Genomic DNA, 20,137 nt, shown 5'->3' with positions numbered 1-20,137 from the left:
GATGGGGAAAAAAACCTCAATGGAATAAGAAAGAAAGATTTGTTTCATGAGCTAGTATCATGATTCACTGACATTTATAATTTTCTTTTAAAGCTATTTAAATAGAGAATTCAAGAAAGGTCAATGGGTAAAATCATTCAGTAAATTACACAATTTCATTAACACTCCTTTCAGCAATATTGTGAACTTCACCAACATTAAGATGTGCAGAATTCCAATGTTCCCTGCTGACTTCCCAAAGCAAAGTCAATCGAGAAGCTGGCAGGAAGTCAGAAGTCATGATCAGTGAGGTTCTTGTTTAACTGATGGAAGGAGAGATTTTAACTTTTGAATAACAGAGGTTCTGACTTAACAGAATCCAAAAGGCAAAGAACTTTTTTGAAAGATTTAAGGAGGCATTAGAGGATGCATGGTAATCTACATGCAATAAGTGCAGTGATCAGGAAGAGACTACTACATTGGGTATTACAACTATAGACTTTGCTAAATTCACAGCATAAACACGGATTTTAAATGCATAACATGGAATAAAAATGGGGTAAATGTTTTCCTCAATAAATAAAAGACATTTATTTGAAAAACATAAAACAAGATATGATTTGTTAATGTACATACAAAAGTTAAGAAATATTTGATTTAAAAAAAATTGGTTAATTTATTTTGGTGGAGACAAGTAAGAAAAATGTTTTGTATATAAACCCACAACTATGAAAACTGATATTGTCAATATGTGGCAATATGTGGGGAATTTAAAGGTTTTAAAGTAGTGTGTGTGTATATGCATGTGTGCGTGTGTGCCTATCTATGTAACTGTTCAAAAATACTGGCAAGCAAAAATACTGCTTTCTCTCTCTCGTTTAGCTCTTAAATGTAATGGGCTCTCAGTCACACATTTTATTTAGCCTTTAAAGATGAAAACAAAATTATTTTATTGTTGCTCTTTAATCAGCAGCTTTTATTAAAATTAGCCACAAGGTGGCATTACTATTCCACTGAAATTGTATAGCTACGTTTGAGGGTATAGACTTCAACCACTTAATATAAGCAACTTCATTAAAATGAAAGGACATTCAATAAAATGCAAAGGCATAGTGACTATCTTGAATCATAAGTTTTGCTAATTCAGAATTCTATGTCTATATAGTGATGAACCTAAGGAAATATTAGTTTAGTTTAGTTTTATTGAACTTGTATGCTGCCCTATTCCCCGAGGGGACTCAGGGCAGCTAACAAACTAAATAGGGGAAAGGGGAAATACAAAAAACAAAAAGACAGACAAATACAAACAGATTAAAAACTCATCAACAGCCGCAACAATTCGAGTGGGGCTGGGAACTCATCAGCCCCAGGCCTGCCGGAACAGCCAGGTTTTAACGGCTTTGCGGAAAGCCTGAAGGGTGGCGAGGGTCCGGATCTCCACGGGGAGATCGTTCCAGAGGGCCGGAGCAGCCACAGAGAAGGCCCTCCCCCGGGGGGGGGTTGACGCTGGCTAGTTGATGAAATCCGGAGGAGGCCTAATCTGTGGGATCTAATCGGTTGTGAGGAGGTAATTGGCAAAAGGTGGTCTCTCAAGTACCCGGGTCCGATACCATGTAGGGCTTTAAAAGTAATGACTAGCACCTTGAAGCGCATCTGGAGTCCAATAGGCAGCCAGTGCAGCTCGTGGAGGATAGGTGTGACGTGGGTGTACCGAGGTGCACCCACAATCGCTCGCGCGGCTGCATTCTGGACAAGCTGCAGTCTCCGAATGCTCTTCAAGGGCTGCCCCATGTAGAGCGCATTACAGTAGTCCAGTCTTGAGGTCACAAGGGCGTGAGTGACTGTTCTGAGTGCCTCCCAGTTCAGGTAGGGATGCAATTGGTGCACCAGGCGAACCTGGGCAAATGTCCCCCTGGTCACAGCTGACAAATGATGCTCTAAAGTCAGCTGTGACCAGGGGGGATCCAGGAGGATTCCCAAATTGCGAACCCTGTCTGAGGGGTGTATAATTTCACCCCCCAGCCTGAGAGTTGGAATACAAGGCCAATTATTGGGAGGGAAAAACACAAGCCACTCGGTCTTGTCGGGATTGAGCGCAAGCTTGTTCACACCCGTCCAGACCCAAACAGCCTCCAGGCACTGACACATCACGTCAACTGCTTCACTGAGTTGGCACAGGGCGGGCAGATACAACTGTGTATTGTCCACATATTGGTGGTATTTTATCCCGTGTCGCCGAATAATCTCACCCAGTGGCTTCATGTAGATGTTAAACAGGAGGGGGGATAGGACCGAACCCTGCGGCACCCCACACTTAAGGGGCCTAGGGTTCGATCTCTGCCCTCCAACCAACACCGACTGCGACCTGTCCGAGGTAGGAGGAGAACCACCAAAGGACGGTGCCTCCCACTCCCACCTCCCGCAACCGCCGCAGAAGGATACCATGGTCGATGGTATCAAAGGCCGCTGAGAGGTCAAGGAGCACTAGGACAGAGGCGTAACCCCTGTCCCTGGCTCTCCAGAGATCATCGATCAGTGCGACCAAAGCAGTTTCCGTGTTGTAGCCAGGCCTGAATCCAGACTGGAAGGGGTCTAGATAATCGGTTTCATCCAAGGACCACCGGAGCTGAGAGGCCACCACTTTCTCAACAACCTTCCCAACAAAGGGGAGGTTGGAGACTGGACAGTAGTTACTTAGAATGGCTGGATCCAAGGACGGCTTCTTCAGGAGGGGTCTCACCACCACTGCCTTTAAGAGGGGCGGGAAGGTCCCCTCCCGAAGAGAGGCGGTGACTATCGTCTGGATCCAGCCCTGTGTCACCTCTCTGCTGTTAGCAACCAGCCAAGAGGGGCATGGGTCCAGCACGCAAGTGGAGGCGTTCACAGCTCCCATGGCCTTGTCCACTTCCTCAGGTGTGACAAGTTGAAAGTCAATCCATAAATTCTGCTCAAGACCCTCCCCCAGTACCTCGGCTGGCTCTGAGCAATTGGAGTCCAGGTCTGCCCGAAGCCTTTTATCCACGAGAAATTGGACAAATTCCTCAGCTCTACCTTGTAAAGGGTTGCCCGCATCCCTCCCTTTCAAGAGGGAGCGGGTTATTCTGAACAAGGCGGCTGGGCACGACTCAGCGGAAGCAATCAGAGCGGCAAAGTATGTGTTTTTTGTTGTCCGAATTGCCAGGAGGTAGGCTCTGATGCAGGTTTTCAACAGTGCTCGGTCTGACTCGGACTTACTGGCCCTCCAGTGGCGCTCTAGGCGTCTCTTTTGGCATTTTATCTCCCAGAGTTCCTCAGTAAACCAAGGAGCCCTCCTGGATCCGCTACCTCGGAAAGGCGCAATCCGGTTGAGACCCTCCGACGCCGCTGAGTTCCAAGCAGCAACCAAGGCCTCACCAGACTGTGGACGAGAGTATCAGGTATAACACCAGCGCCATCTGAAAGCCCGGAGGGTCCATAAGGCGCCTGGGGTGGAACCACCTAATCGGTTCCTCCTTCCTACAGTGGGGGATTGGTCTCCGAAAGTCAAGCCTCAGCAGGAAGTGGTCTGACCATGATAGGGGCAAGATCTCAATTCCCCTCAAACCACGATCACAACTCCACTGCTCCGAGAGAAATACGAGGTCGAGCGTGTGACCCGCTGAGTGAGTCGAGCCCCAAATTACTTGGGTCAAGCCCATGGCTGTCATGGAAGCCATGAACTCCTGCACTCCATCAGAGTGTTCACCGAGAGAAGGCAAATTGAAATCCCCAGCACCATAAGCCTGGGGAACTCAACTGCCAGCTCGGCTACTGACTCGAGGAGCGAGGGGAGGGCTGTTGCAATGCTGTTGGGAGGCAGGTACGTTAAGCCCACTTGACCCTCAAGGTCCAACTTCACCAGTAAGGACTCACATCCGACAAGCTCCAGAGCAGGGATCCTGCGAGGAACTAGAGACCCTCGGATAACAATGGCCACTCCCCCACCCCTTTCTCTGGGGTCGCGCCTGATGAAGCACCTGAAAACCCTCTGGGCACATCTCAGTGAGGGGGACACCTCCCTCCGGGCCCAGCCAGGTTTCAGTAATACATGCCAGGTCTGCCCCCTCGTCTAAAATTAGGTCCCGGATGAGGGGCGCCTTGTGAACCACAGACCTGTCATTTAGCAACAGCAGCCTGAGAACCAGGGCCCTGAGTACCCATGCCATCTGGCCTTGGAGTGGAACTAGTAGGGCCGGAAGGAGGGATCTCTGAGACGTAGCGAACCCTCCTTCCCTGGTAATGGCTAGCCCTAAAGTTCCCACCATATCTGCCCCTCCCTGTTATGACCGTAATGTTTCGGCCCACTCCTGGGTCCATGGTCCCCCCATCGTTCCGTCTGGCAACCGCATTCTTCGGCAGGCCCTTCGAATCAAACATCATAGGCTGGGATTAATCCTAGGCCCCTCTGACACTTCTGCAGTGCACTCAGTGCAGAGGCTACCCGGTTGTGGTCCCAGCCTACTTAGACATACAACACGTCCATACACCCAAGCAATCCCCACGTAGCAGTTAAAAACACAAAAATACAACAATAATGGATTAATAAAAAGTGGGCTCATTCATGCAATCATACAATAACACCCATATCACATGCACTCCCCATACAAGTTAAAAATTGCGCAGCGGTGCAAGAAGTTCGTATAAGCTTATGCTAAATGGAAGAGGGAGTCCTAATATTCCTGGGCTTCTCCTCTGCGAAGTCCCATAGAGAGGGCAGAGTCCAAAAAGTCTGGAGCGATAGGGAAGCTAATGTCAGTTGGAGGAAGGTGCGGAGCAAGCTCCCTGCCCGCGTTCTCTTCATCCACTGCTCAAGTGGGAGTCTCAGCGAGGCCGGGGATGGATTCAAAAGACCCAGCTCGCTCCAAGGTGATGGTCTGGAGAACGAAAGCGAGGGCGGGGATGACCAGGAGGCAGAAAGGCCGTGGTTAGTCTCAGGTACAGCAGCGAAAACCGAAAGGCTGGTCATGCTCGAACGGCCAGGGGTTGTAGCAGCCAAAGCACAGCTCCCCCGGCAATCTGGATCCAGCTGAAAAAGGCTGTGCCCCCAATGGAAGGGGGGAAGAAGAGGGAGAAGGACACCCCTCCCAGCAGCCAAGCCACAGTGTTCACAAGGTGGCATCAGCGAGCCAGCAGTCCATCAGGCTAGCAACCCCAACCCTACCCCTATCCTAACCCTGGCCCTACCACTAAACCTAAACCTAACCCAAATCCTAACCCTAACCTAACCCTAACTCTAGCCTTAACCCTCGCCCTCACCCTGACCCTAGCCCCCTCCAGCAACAGCACGGTAACAGTTGTAGCAGTCAGGGCAGTAATAGCCGGGTCAGGGCCCCCCCCAGGACGGATCTCCAGTCTGCTGAGACCAAAGCGCGACAGCTGCAGCTAGTCACAGAGGGGGGGTCCTCCTCCTCAAAGCCAGAAGCTGGAATCTCGCCGTCCCAAGATCATCGCTGCCACCGGAGATTAGTTTAGAAACGCGCCATATTCAAAGCGCCGCCGCCATTTTCCATAGCTGGCCTGAGGTGTGGGCAGGTCTCTGGAGCATTCAAAATGTCCAGGGGCCGCTAAAGCAGTCCCCCTTACAGCGCTCCCCCAATCCCTCTCTCTTCCCTCCGAAGATTAACAGTCAGGAGTTTGCCGCCATTGCTGAATGCAAAAAGCCGCACTGCAGCTAGTCTAAAGCCGGTCTACCGCTGATCTTCAACGCCGTCTTTGTTACAAGCCAGCATAAGATGGAAAAATTCGGCGCCTGGGGAGCGTTTACACACACCCCTCCACTCAAAAAACACACCCCCGGACAGCCAGCTCAGTCACCTCCAAGGGGGGAACTTCTCCCTCTGAATGTCCAGGGGCTCCGTCCCTCCGTCCTCCCAATTCCGTTCAGAGAGCCTCTCTACAGCTGGTCTGAAGCCGCTCTACAGCTGATCTTCCGCACTGTCTCTGCTGCAGGCAAGCATAGGTGGGAAGATTCAGTTCGTTCAGGGCCCCTGGGGGGGGTGTTTACGCAGCCCCCCTCCGGTTCAAAAGCGCACCCCCGGATTGCCTGGTCGATCACCTCACCAATATGTAGGTAAGTGTAACAAAACTAGGCTTCTACAGGCCTTAGGAAATACCCATTATCTTTCATCAGTGGCTATACTTCGATAGTTGCATTAAAATGTTATCATCCAGTCCATGAAAAGCACAAAAATATGTTAGCATAAAGTATGCTGCCTTTATTGCTGATTCCTTTTCTGTTTCATTAACAAGGTCAGAGGTGGTGCTCTCCTTACTGTTTTAAATTGGCTCAAATTACTGAAAGCTATTGGTAGATTCCTCTAATTTTACTTCTTCCCCTTTTTGAATATTCCCTATGAGCAAGAGAAATGACCATCATCACTATTTTTAATTTGTAAAATGAGGGTTAGCATCTGTGGGCAAGTGCTTAGAATGATTGGCTTAGCCAAATGAAAGTTGTTTTTTTTTTATAATTTTTTTTATTTTTTTTGTTACATAAACAACACATACCCACAACAGTGGGGGGAAAAAAGTCAGAACAAAAAAGAACAAAAAACAAAACAGAAAAAAAGAACACAAGTATATGTTATAAAAAAGTATATCAGCTGGTTACAAGTGTTTGTGCATCTCTTCCATTAATTCAAAATTAATTCAATTAATTAATTAATATTCCATATTAATTCAAATATCTTAACTCAAATGTTTACCATATTAATATCATCATACCTCCACTTTTAGTTGACTACAGTTGTTTAAACGTCCTTCATCCTTAACTATACCAAAGATTTAATCCATAACCACATGCTGGCATTTCATTTACTTGTTTATAAAATCCTCCATTAACATCAAATCCTCATATCCTGTTTTAGCTAAACATCCATAATATTTAATACCAAAAATTTCATCCTCCATGTATATAATTTATTATCATTCTCCTTTCTTTATTTAATTATATCGTATATCATAGCATTTTCCCCATATTAGTTAAGATTTAACTGTATATAGTTTTATTTTATTTTTTATAATAATTAATATTGTGATTAATAACTTTTTTATAATAATTAATATTGTGATTAATAACCTTTATATATAGTCCAAAGATATTTCTAACCTTCCCTTCTCATATCCAATTATTATTTATCATAGCAACTCAACATTATATACATTACTATCAATTATTATTCAACTATATCTATTACAAATGAATTTAACTAGGTTTAGCTAGTTTTAAATTATACTCTTCCATCTATCAGCCTGTGTCTCTCCAGTAACAGAACCGCCTTAAATCTGTTGCCATTCGTGGGTCCAATTCTCCAAACATGTTTATGAGCAAGTCCATATGAAGAAATCTTTGCACCGTTTTGCTTATGGTGCCTCTCATATAATGCTGCCGTCCTCCTTTTATTTCCTTTATCAGCTTGTCTTTAATTCTCAGTGGTGGTATCAAAAGTTTTGCAGATGGTATTTCATAAAGTATAAATTCTTTAATGCTTCTCACTCCTCCTGCGCCCTGTCTTTCGAAGTAAATCTTCTGTGTGGCTGCTCCCCCTTCAGACATCCCATCTTTTTCTCCCTCAGAGGTAAACCAGTTGCCCCGAATATCAGCAAATTGAGAATCTTTATCTCTGACATCCTTAGTTTGTATTTGAAGAACATTCAAATGTTCAACATTCTCATTTTTTTCCTCGTATTTTGTTGCTAGAAACACCAGATAATCCAGTTTCCTCTCAATTCTATCATGTGTGGCAGATAATTTCTGTAGTGCCGAAAAAATCATTTGAATAGAGGCTTGAATGAAAGTTTTGAACTGAATAATCTCCAGACTTGTGACCTTTCTGCATGGTATTGGAACTGGGTACTTGAGAGACCGCCTCCTGCCAATTACCTCCCTACGACCGATCAGATCCCACAGATTAGGCCTCCTCCGAATTCCATCGGCCAGCCAGTGTCGACTGGCAACTCCCTGGGGGAGGGCCTTCTCTGTGGCTGCTCCGGCCCTCTGGAACGATCTCCCCGTTGAGATCCAGACCCTCACCACCCTTCCGGCTTTCCGCAAAGCCATTAAGACCTGGTTGTTCCGGCAGGCCTGGGGCTGATGAATTTCCAGCCCCATTTGAATTGTTGCTACTGTTGCTGTGTTTTAATTTGTCTGTCTTTTGTTTTCCTGTTTGTATCCCCCCTTCCCCTTTGGTTGTTAGCCGCCCTGAGTCTCTCAGGGTAGGGCGGCATACAAATAGAATAAACATCAACATCAACATCAAATTATTTTTGAACAAAGGTCCACCATTCTTTTGAAATATCAAAAATAGCCTAGCTGACAGATCAGAGATATGAAGGAGAGTTTCAGAATGAAATGGGGAGTAGCAACTGATACTGAGCACATTCCAATCTCAAGTATTGCTTCAAGGGAATGATAGTGATGGCAGCAAGTAGTTATAATTCATACAGTAGTCAGAATGATGCCATTTTCATACCAAATAAAAGCAAGGAAATTATGGTCACACCAAATCTTGTTGACCTAAGACTGGAACTTAGCAATCGTTCAAAGATATGACACGTTTCCCCAACCTGGCTCTATTCCCCAGTTTATAATTGACCTTTAGTGCAACACAGACTATAAATCTTAAATCTGTCTTAAAGAGAAGTCTGGTTCAAAAGATGCCAAACTGTCTAAATAAGCAGCCAATGTGACAAGCACTTTGAAATAATACGAGGACAGTCATCATGCAGGCAGATATGTTTGCAACAGCAGCTTTTTGTGCTGCAGCCAAAATAGTCATGAGTGTAGTGCATAGCAAATATAAAGTTGATCATTACGTAGACAATAATTCAAAATGGCAAGACATTAGTAATGAAAAATGTTGGATATGGGGGGGGGAGGGAGGGGAAAGGTTGGGGGGGGGGGAGCTTTCAGAGCCTTCTTTTTAATTGCTATTTTCATACCCTCTCCTTCCCAGACTTTGAAAATCCATGTTTTCCTTTTCATCACTTACACCATAGCGGTGTGTTCAACTCTCAACTAAATATTTGATTTGGTTTTCAGTTATAGGCTTCCTAAAATTGTAGTCTGCCTACTTTCTGGTTCCTGAACTTTACCAATCCATTCTTTATAGCTTCAGTTTCCACTAGAACTATGTTTGGGATTTTAGAAGTACAGATCTGAGGGTTTTTAAAGTATCCATATTTTATGCTTTTGTATATATACACACACACACACACACACACAATCACTTTTCTTTTTTAAGAAACCCATTGTTTTTCACTATCTCTAAGTTCTCTGATTAAAAAATTACCCATGGTTAACGAGACTGCCAAAATACATGGTGGCTACACACCATTGAAGCTGACAAAAGTTACAATATAAAAGAACTGAAAGAGGATGTACAAGACTGGAAAATGTAGAAAGAGTTGGTCCACAGAATTGCTGAGAATAAGACATGATTGAACGGATAGCATCATCAAGAAATCCCAATTTTCCTTTGCCGGCAAGGCTAGCAAAAATGTTTAAAAACATGTCCGCCAAATATTGGAAATGCAATCAAATACTGGGCTAGTATTACTTATATGTGGTGGACATGTCCAAAGGCAAAAAACATGATTAAGAAAAAAAGATAAAGCAACACATGGATTTAAAGCTGGAAATATTTTTGTGAGGTATATTGACAGAAAAATATGACAAAGGGAATGTATATTTAATATTACATGTTTTGACAACAGCGAGAATTGTATTTGCACAACACTGGAAAAATGAGGAACTCCTACAGATGAGTATATAGTTTAAAATTTTTAGACTGTGCGGAAATGGATAGGTTGTCATTAAAGTTTAAGAACAAAGACAACAGAATATTTTTTAACTTGAAAATTGTTTTATCAATGGTTATATAAAGGTAGAAATTAGAAATTGGAAGAATACTATTACATACAAGTAAAGAATACTATTACTACTATTATTATGTGTTGTGGTCCGGCAGGAGCCGTTGGAGCTGCCACCAGACTCTGACAGCGAGGGGCTTTATGAGTCGGCCCTGGAGGATGTGGAGGACCCTGGACAGGGTTCCGACTCTGAGCAGGGCACAGAGAGACTGGTTGGCCACCAGGTGGCCCCTGAGCCTTGGATCAGTGGGGAGGAGACAAGAGAGAGTGATCCAGAAACCACCTGTGAGTTGTTCCGGGATGCACGCCGTCAAAGGGCTACTTGGCGTCAAGAACAACTATGTAATTACAGGAGGTAATTAGGCTCAGCTGATGCTCATTAAGCTCCTCTCCAGATTATAAAAGAGACTGCTTGTGCCACGCCCTTCTTGCAGAAGTCAATGTTAGGGTTGCAGTTGCAGCTCCGACGCTATGGAACAATCTCCCCGTGGAGATCCGCACCCTCACCACCGTCCAGGCCTTCCGCACAGCTCTCAAGATCTGGCTATCCCGTCAGGCCTGGGGATAAGACTTTACTCTCGCCCCTCCCGAATGTTTAATGAATGTTGTGTTTTTACCGCTAATTATTTTTACTCACATTTTCTTTTTGTGTTTTGTCCTGCACTCCCCTCCCCTATTATTGTAAGCCGCCCTGAGTCCCCTCAGGGAAAAGGGCGGCCTATAAATGTTTAATAAAACTAAAAACTAAACTAAAAAACTAAACTAAAACTAACGAGAAACAAACTTGTCAGGCTGGATTGCTGCCAGAGTTTGTTTGCATTGCTGCCAAGATTTGTAGGACATGCTGCCAAAGTGCTTATCTCTTTGTTGATTTGGCTTTCAGCCAACGAGTCTGGACTTATTAAAAAAAATTCTCATTTACTTTTGTCTCGGCTTTTGTTCCTGGGCAGAGGAGGGGGGTCAGAATAGATTGACTTCTGCCCAAGACAAACCTCCATTCAGCTACAATGGAGCAACTCCGTGCTGAGAATGCCCAGTTGGCTCAACAGCTTGCTTTGCTGAGTGGTCAAGTCTCTCAGCTTCTGGGACTTGCTAACCCCCCCCCCCCCCCCCAGCCATAGAGGAAGTGCCCAGTGGCTACACCAGATAAGTTTGATGGCAATCAAGGTATATTTGCAGCATTCCTGGGTCAATGCCAGCTGTTTATCAGCTTGAGAGCGGAGGACTTTCCCACTGACCGGACGAAGGTGGGATTTATCATCAGCTTGCTCTCAGGCACAGCTGCCCATTGGGCTACGCCGTTGCTGTCTCAGCCTAGCCCTCTACTGAATGATTTCCAGGGTTTTTGTAATCATCTCCGGCTGATGTTTGAGGATCTCATTAAGGAAGAAACAGCCACCAGACTACTCAGGGCACTGCAGCAGGGCAATGGCTCCTTGCAGGATTATGTCAGAGAATTCCGGCTGCTTAGTCAGGATTCAGCTTGGAATGACCCAGCCCTCATGGACACTTTTCAGGATGGCCTGTCCGATGACTTGCAGGATGAGCTGATGAGGGTGGACAGGCCACTGCTGTTCGACGCGTTGGTCCACTTCTGCCTCCGGATAGATGCCCAGCTGCAGAGATGAAGGCCTCGCCATGCATCTCAGGAGACCAGTGCCTCAGGAGACTGCAGTTGCCAGGGGGAAGCCCATGGAGTTGGATGCCGCTACACCCCGAGTGGCACGGATGGTGATGGCCAGATGGCACGCAGGGGGGTTGTGTTTTTCTTGTGGGGCCCTTGGACACTTCGCCACAGCTTGCCCTAAGGAGAGTAGGGAGGCTGCAAGGTCTGAGATCAACCCCTCAGCTCCAGAGCCACGTGTCAGGACTCGGGCGGGGCCCGATCCAAAGGAAACTGTGGGTCGGGCACAGTCCGAAACAGAGGTTGGCGAGCCGCCACGGCATATGGTTTTAGCAGCACACATCCTCTTGTCGGGTAGTCCGCAGGGAATTCCGGTCCATGCCTTGGTTGATTCTGGGGCTACCACGAACTTTATGGATGCGGTGTTTGCTATAGCATACGACGTCCCTCTGTGTCCTGTGGACCCACCGATGCCGGTTGAGACTATTGACGGCCGGTTGCTTTTGTCTGGGCCTATCAAGGCCGCCACACAACCTTTGTGTTTGATCCTTGGGGAACACGAGGCGGCCATCCAATGTTACGTGGCTTCGGGCCTGCATTTCCCCATGGTCTTGGGCTTGGCTTGGCTGCGGACGCATGACCCTCAGATCTACTGGTCGCAAAATCTGATCACGTTCCCATCCCTGCAATGCATCCACCACATCCGTCAGGTCTGTGCGGCCCAGGTACCCAGATCGCCCAAGGTGGACGTGCCGCCGGGTTTAGCGGACTTCACGGATGTCTTCAGCAAACAGGAGGCGGATCAACTGCCACAGCATTGGCCTTATGACTGTCCCATCGACCTGGTACCCTATGGGCCATCTGTACTCCATGTCTGAGCCAGAGTTGGCCGCGTTGTGGGACTTCCTTGATAAGAACCTTGCCCGGGGGTTTATCCGGCCTTCGTCCTCACCCTTGTATGCCCCAGTTTTGTTCGTGAAAAAGAAGACCGGGGATCTGAGACTTTGTTGCGATTACCAGTGCCTGAACGCCATCATGGTATGTAACCGGTACCCGCTGCCCCTGATTCCGGAGTTGTTGGAGCAGCTCTGGGAGGCAACGGTATTCACGAAGTTGGATTTGCGTGGCGCCTACAACCTGGTTCAAGTCAGGGCAGGGGACGAATGGAAGATGGCCTTTGGCACACGGTCATGCCGTTCGGATTGACCAATGCACCAGCAGTCTTCCAACATTTTATGAACGATATCTTCCGGGATCTATTGGATCAGTTTGTCGTCATTTACCTGGACGACATCTTGATCTACTCGACGTCCCGGAAGGATCATCAACGTCATTTGCGTCTGGTCTTGCAACGACTCCGAGAACATCATTTGTTCGTAAAGCTGGAGAAGTGTCAGTTTTGGCAGATTACCACTGTATCTCCCCTGAAGGAATTGCGATGGAGCCGAACAAGGTGGAGGCGTTGCGTAGTTGGCAACCTCCTTGACGTATGAAGGATGTGCAGAGACTTCTCGGGTTTGCCAACTACTACTGGACCTTCATTCCTAGCTTTGTTTTTTTGACCGCGCCCCTCATTCGCCTCATGCAAAAGAGGTCTCACGGAGCAGCGAGCGTTCGTGGCCCTGAAGCAGGCTTTTATGAAGGAGCCGATCTTGAAGCACCCTGATCCCCATCGTCCATTTGTCGTGGAGGTTGAGGACATTTGTCTCGGCTTTCATTCCTGGACGGAGGAGGGGGGTCAGAACAATTATGTATATGTAAAATGACCCAGACAATACACTGCTTGCTATATACTTATATATATTAAAGAAAAATGTATAAATAAACATTAAAAACAAAAAGATTTCCCAATTCTTCAGCAACTGAATATAAAGTTATTCTATTAATAAGTTTATTTAGTGAAAAAATGTTAAACCTACTCACGCTGCAATCACGAAATCTCCAGAACAGTAAAGCTTGCAAACTTGCAATTTGGCATGTATGTTCCTCTTGGCTTCTAGGTGCTACTTAGAAATGATTTTTCAAAATGGCCATCAGATCATTAGTATTACTTATATTATTATTAACATGCTCTAATGCTAAGGAGTTAGATATTTTACTCACCCTCCCAACCTGAAAATCATTCTGTTCCAATTGCCACTTCGGTGTGGACAGCACGTAACTCATCTGGCCTGTGGACTGGGAGTTTGGAGAGGAGCTTGAGGGAGAGAAGGGGATAAGATAGGAGGACTCTGGGGCAAGCCAGAGGGAAAGAAGGGGCTAGGGCAGGAGAGGCTTCTGTGGGGCAAGCCTGAGGAGAGAAGGGAAGAGGAGAGGCCAATTGTAATTACAGTTTAATTTTCAAATTGTGTTGATTTATCAAGCCCAATCACATAGTTTCTTAGCAGAGCGCATATATTCAGCTACTCCGTAACAAATTAAACTGAAATGATTTTCAGTCATTTAATAAATCTGTAGAGGCGGCTAGATATTTTCAGTGTAACTGAATTACATACATACATAGACACATACATATATTTTATATTTGATAGTACAAGTGGAAAAACGTATTTTATATATCATTCTGTACACATTCTGTATATATTATACATATACATTCACAACACATATAAAGTATGAAAATATACAATAAAATGTAACAAGGATAAGGCAAAAAGGCAACAATAATGAGACAATGAAGAATCATAGATACCAACCTCTATCTTAAGAACAACAAAGAAGGATTTTTAACAAAACATTTTTCCCTTCCAAAATGAATTTTTGGAAGAAGGCTGTTCCATAAAATGTGATTTTTGCCACATTTCTACTCTTTGTTAAAAAAGAGGAATGGTAATATTTTATTATTTTGCTAATATGATTTATTAATGCATCCTTATAGTAATTCTCTACAGCTTTCCAAATCTAGTGCCCTCTCAATACAGTGGACTGCTATTTACATCATTTTGTCAACTAATTCTTATCCTTTGGATGAAATAACATCCTTTGGGCTGGGGTTTGGGGCTGGGCAGTGCAATGCAGTTTGCATTGGTTTGGCTTCTTTCTCCATTGGTGATGATAGGGATCTAACATCTGGCTGATCTCTTATGGTGTGCTCTAGAGCTTGGTATTCTTTCCACTTCTGTTAAACATTTATAGCAGTGGTTCTCAACCTTCCCAATGCTGTGACCCTTTAATACAGTTCCTCATGTTGTGGTGACCCCCCAACCATAAAATTATTTTCGTTGCTACTTCAAAACTGTAATTTTGCTACGGCTATGAATCGTAATGTAAATATCTGATATGCAGGATGTATTTTCATTATTACAAATTGAACATAATTAAAGCATAGTGATTAATCTGCCAATCTTGGTTTGGGAGAAGAAGGTGGGCAAGGATAATTGACGCGCAAAATATAGCCTCTCATTATCAAGACAACCCCTGCCTTCTCGAGGTGCCCACCGTTTTCCAACAGAAGGGGCTCTGTCGACTCTTGGGCCCGGCGAGCTCAAGTAGTACTCAGCCTAGAATCATGGATCCCGTTGATTCGGGATGCATGCGACTCTACAGCGAAGGGATTGGCGATGCCGTACCGACGCTAAAGACTTAAGTCAAGTAAGTCAAGGGAGAAGATCAGCCAGGCTGGGATTTTCCAGGATAAAACGACCTCCCTGCCTCCAGCAGTTCATGGTTTACATGAATTTCACTTTATTAATTTTACTTTTTTTACATTCCGTTCCCCCCACCACCGTTTTCTTTCTTCTTTCTTTCTATTTCTTTCTTTCCATTCCTCCCCTTTTCTTCTTTATTTGTTTCCATTCCCCCTCCCTTTTCTTTCTTTCTTTCTTTCCTTTCTTTCTATTCTTCCCTCTTTTCTTCTTTCTTTCTTTCTTTCTCTCCATTCCTCCCTCCTCTTTCTTTCTTTCTTTCTTTCTTTCTTTCTTTCTTTCTTTCTTTCTTTCTTTAACGCAGATTAAGAAGTTTCCTTTTAAATGGGATTTTAAATGGAGGCTTAAGCTACATCGAACTGTGCTTCCATTCCGAGTGGAATTCCTCGGGATGGAAGGAATGGGTGGGCGGGGCCTGTCCTCCCCTCCAGGCTCTCCTGCCAACCCTTCCCAGGGCCCAAAAAGCCTATGAGCTCAGTTTAGCCTGCAGGACAGGGCCGGTGGCGGGGGCGGCAAAGGAAGCGTCCAGGACCAAGGGAGCTTGAATCCTGGCATGTGCCTGCTTGGGCGAGAGCTCATCCCGCTGGCTGAAGCAGGTGGCCTGCTGCCCCACCAGTCTCCTGCTCTCTGGGCGCCTTAAAACCCCTGTGCAGGCAGCTGGTCTGAAGTGGCACCACCGACTGTGCTCGCTTCAGACATCTGTTGCAGCCGAGGCTGATCCGCCACCCAGAAGAAGCCGTCTTTCTCCCCTTTCAGCACCTCAGCCTTTCCCTGGCATGGAGACCGGCGGGCGGTGTCTGGGTTGCGTCCGGAGCTGGGAGGAGGCTGCTTCGCCACCCGGCGCTCTTCATGCAGCTGCCACTTCAGGACGCACTCCTGAGCATGGGCGACACCAGTGGAGATGGATGGTCTTAGGCGACCCCTGTGAAAGGGTCGTTCGACCCCCAAAGGGGTCGCGACCCACAGGTTGAGAATGACCATTGGTCTTACCTGAAGGGTCCTTCTCTGCACACTGCGGGAGAGTCCAAGGTGTGGGTTATTTCAGTCTGGTTGCCCTGAAACTGAGGAAAAGACTTTTCCTTGGCCACGCCCCCAGGCGTGCCTAATCCCCAGAAATTTGAGACACTTTGGCTGTGGAGATGCAGCTGAAGACGACCGTAGAATGGAACCATGTTGACACGACGATCCGTAACCCCGGACAGACCAGGGTGGGTTGGACTCTCCCGCAGTGTGCAGAGAAGGACCCTTCAGGTAAGATCAATGGTCGTTCTCCTGCACACTGCTTGGAGAGTCCAAGCTGTGGGACATACCCAAGTTAACGTCCATCTGGGCGGGCAGAATCAGAGTCACGGGGTACGACAGAAGAAGTCACTGCCTGCAGCACCCGCCTGCCAAAGGTCGCCTCAGCCAAAGCAAACGTGTCTAGCTTATAGTGTCTAATAAACGGAGACGGTGTAGACCACGCGGCTGCCCTGCAGATCTCCTCGATCGGAGCTTGTGTAGCCCAAGCTGCAGAAGTCGCCATACTGCGGTCGAGTGAGCCGTTATTCGAAGGGGCACCGCTCTCGACTATAGTTTGTACGCAGATGCAATAACAGGCTCTGAGCCATCTGCTAATCGTGGACGAAGAGACCTTCTTTCCCAGCGATCCGGGCTGGAAGGATATAAATAGAGCCTCAGACTTCCGGAAATCGGAGGTGCGATGGACGTAGATTTTCAGTGCCCGTCGCATGTCAAGTTTGTGCCACTTGCGCTCGCTCGGATGGGAAGGATGCGGGGAAAAGTTCGGCAACACAACCTCCTGCGCCCTGTGGTACCAGGAGTTGACCTTGGTGAGAAAGGTCGGATCAAGCCGCAAAACGACCCTGTCGGAATGGACGACGTGTAAGTCCTGGCACATAGACAGAGCTGCCAGCTCCGAGATCCGACGGGCGGAGCGAAGAGCATCTGTTCCTTCCGCTCCCGGAGAATGGAAGCGGGAGAAGAAGCGCGGAAGGTGCGTGTTGGCTTTCGTCGCAAACAGGTCTACCAGCGGAAGACCAAACCTGCGGGACAGTTGTTGAAACAGAGCAGGATCCAGCCACCATTCCGCGGAGTCGATGGTGGTCCTGCTCAGCCAGTCCACCTGGGTGTTGTCCACGCTGGAGATGTGGTCGGAGCGGATCGATTCCAGGTGCCGCTCCGCCCAGGGGCTTCAAGGCTTCCGCCTCTGCCATCAGTCTTTTGGACTTGGTGCCGCCCTGGCGGTTGATGTGATGGTGGAAATGGTGGAGGGCCAACCTCGCAGCTCGCAGCTCTAGAAGGTTGATGCTGCAATGCGACTCTGCCGGGGACCACCTGCCTTGGACCACAAGATGATCCATGTGTGCTCCCCGAGACTGGCGTCGGTGGTGATGACCAGTTGGTCGGGCTCCTTGAACAGGTGTCCCTTGGTCAGAGCTGGAGATGTCTACCACCGGAGGGACCTCTTGACCGACTGAGGTACTGGAATCAGTCTTGGTGGGTTGCTCCTGTTGGCCCTCTGATGAGGTAGGAGCAGCCACTGCAGGGCTCTGAAGTGGAGACGTGCCCAAGGGACGATTGACAGACAGGAGATCATCTTCCCCAACAGCTGTGAGAGGAGGACAATCGGAACCTGCCTTGCTTGCCGTACTGAGACGGTCATGGACCTGAGGGCCTCTAACCTGTCTTGGGAGAGGAACACCCTGCAGGACATGGTGTCTATCACCGCCCCCAAGTGGTTGATCTTGGTGGTGGGGGTAAGGTGACTTTTTTTGAGATTCAGGGAGAACCCGTGATGCCTGAAAGTCCTCATTGTTATCCGGAGATTCCGCAAGGCCTGCCGCCTGGACGACGACTGGATGATGATGTCGTCCAGGTAGCATTGGAGCCTTATGGGCCTGTGGTAGAGATGGGCCGACACTACCGCCAGAACCTTGGTGAAAGTCCTGGGGGCTGAGGACAGGCCGAATGGAAGGGCCCTGTACTGGAGGTGGCGGCCTGCATAAAAGAAGTGCAGGAACTTCCGATGTCGGGGGTGAATGGGGATGTGTAAGTAAGCCGCCCGCAGATCTATGGAGGTGAGGAGGTCTCCCTGGCGGATCCCCGCCAAGATGGACTGAAGGGACTGCATCTTGAACCTCTGATAGGCAATATGCCTGTTGAGGTTCTTGAGGTTCAAGATGGCCCTCCACCCCCCTGAGTTCTTTGGGACCAGGAAGAGAATGGAGTAGGAACCGCTCCCTTCCTGGTTCGGGGGCACCTGCTCGATGGCATTGATCTCCAGGAGATGGAGAAACTCCTGGTTCATCTGCTCCCTCTTGATGGGACACGAAGGAGTAGGGCACCTGATGAAGTTCTGGGAGGGGGGGAACAGGAATTCTAGGGATAGACCCTCCCGAACTACCTGCAAAACCCAGGCATGGTGAGCTGTCTGGGCCCAGTGGGAGGCGAACAGCTGCAGTCGACCCCCGATTGGTGATGAACTCGGGGAGTCACTTGGACTTCCAGAAGGGCCTGTTGGAGGCGCCTCCGCGATTGAATTTGTGGAAGCCAAACTGCTGCCTACCACGGTCTCGAAAGGAAGACCTGTCCTGAGCCCTCTCCCCCTGCTGCCCCGCTGCTCTGTTAGAGGGGTAGGAGGAGGTAGATGTGGATGGATCAGAGGAGCGAAAGGACTGCCGCCTCGCATAGGGCGAGGACTTGCGGTCCTGTTTTTTAGACGTAGAGGGAAGGACTTTCCTCTTATCCTTCGACTCAACAAGGAAAGAGTCCAACACCTCACCAAATAATTTGGACCCCTTGAAAGGGGCAGAAGCCAATTTCCACTTGTGCTTCTGGTCCGCTTGCCAATGTCGGAGCCAGAGCAGACGGTGGGAGGTGACATTCGCGGCTAGAGCCCTAGAGGCGAATTTAGTGGCGATGAGGGCCGCGCAGCAGCGTATTGCGACGCCGCGATGAGCTTGGTCACATTCTGATGAAGCCGGGCGTCCCCTGCAGGAATCTTGTTTAGGATGTCACGTGACCAGATTACAGTAGCCCTACTGAAAAAGGAAGCGGAAGACGAGGCCCTAATGGCCTAGGCCGCCGCCAGGTGAGTCTTGTGATAGACTTTCTCGGCCTTCCTGTCCTCCGCCTTGAGGCCTTCAGGCAGCTCCGCAGGCAGGGAGGCATTAGAAGTAAGGGCCGTAATGGGAGGATCTATGGCCGGGAGAGCCAAGAGATCTTCCAGGACAGGCTCCATTGTGTACAGTTTCTTGTCCACCCCGCTAGGAGAGGACAAAGTGGCTGGCTGCACCCACTGACTCTGGATAAGGTCCAGGAACAACTCCGGAACCGGAACCAACTCTTGCTGGGAAGTTGGGGCGTCAAACATGACTGCATTCAGGTTTATTGGAGCTGAATCAGTCTGCAGTGGAGTGGGCTTTGGCTTAATGCCTACCATGGTAGTGGCCTTCACCTTGCGAAGGACCGACTTGAACAGGCTGGGCTTGAACAGGCCGGAAAAAGAGGGAGCGTCCAGGGATAGGTCTTCATCTTCGGACAGGCCCTGCTCTATAAAGTCCATTGCCTCCAAGGCTGAGGCCTCGTTAACAAAGGAGGACTCCAAAGAAGGGTGACGTACCTGCTTGGCGGGTGGGGGACCACCCTGAGTCAGGGGAACAGAAGGGGCCACCTGCCTATCCCGTGCCCGCATGGCATTAGCTATGCCCTTCGTTATGGCACGTTCCACTATTGCCTGCATCCTAGGGGACAGCTCGGGAAATTGGTCCAAGTCACCCTCAGCATCCCTGGGCTCCTCCCCTTGGAAAGGTGGGACCTCTGGGGGAACAGCTTCCTGGGCTGGCTCTTGTTCGAGGAACCAAGAATTAGCTGGGGAAGGAGGTTCAGAAAAGGACCAACCCGGAGACAGGTTTTGAGAGTCAATGTCTCCCGTCATAAGGGCTGTTAAATCCCTTCTGGGAAGTGGCAGAACAAGGAATCCCTGGAGGGAGTCTCCTTA

This window comes from Thamnophis sirtalis, unplaced genomic scaffold, assembly GCF_051295495.1.
Source record: "Thamnophis sirtalis isolate CommonGarterSnake01/CBP01778 unplaced genomic scaffold, rThaSir2_p1.2 scaffold_4, whole genome shotgun sequence".
Lineage (NCBI taxonomy): Eukaryota > Metazoa > Chordata > Lepidosauria > Squamata > Natricidae > Thamnophis > Thamnophis sirtalis.
The sequence above is the reverse complement of the archived record's forward strand: the minus strand, read 5'-3'. Positions refer to the sequence as shown.